This window comes from Scomber scombrus, chromosome 7, assembly GCF_963691925.1.
Source record: "Scomber scombrus chromosome 7, fScoSco1.1, whole genome shotgun sequence".
NCBI classification, from domain to species: domain Eukaryota; kingdom Metazoa; phylum Chordata; class Actinopteri; order Scombriformes; family Scombridae; genus Scomber; species Scomber scombrus.
Window position 1 is genome coordinate 10,184,106 of NC_084976.1, and position 598 is coordinate 10,184,703.

The window sequence follows — 598 nt, forward strand, 5'->3', positions numbered from 1 at the left end:
ATCCTCAAACGAACCATGCTGAAAGAAAACAAGGTTGATCCAGCTTCTTGGTAGCCTACTCCACCGAGTCGTGAGAGTAGGCTATACTGAGATGCCGTTTCCTGTCAGCCATCATCATACTCATCATATCCAACATGTCCGATGACTCATTAGCCTACTCAAATGGATGGAAGATTAGCTATAAAAGTGTCAGGAGCAACGGACTCAAAGTATCTTCCACCTATTGCACAGCTGGTTCCGTTTGGGCATTTTTTTCTTTTGTCTCTTTTGTTTCAAAAGCATCAAGAATCGACTACCTGTCACACAATCTCTCACACAGTCTTTCACCCAGTGCTGATTAAATAAACACTATTCATTCAGTCTAAACAAGAAAAAAAGCACAGCTAATTCATTACCCGGAGAGTTTTTTAGGGATAAAAAACTGGGAGCAGCAACAGTAAATCAACCCAGCTTGGAGGCCTGACAGTACAGAGCATAATGTGGACCACAGGCAGACATTTGCCCTTCATTCAGGTTCCAGTAGTCACATTCATCCAAAACACGCCTCAAAGAAAAGACATAAGCAAGTGGAAATAATAAATCTTTCAAATGCATTTCT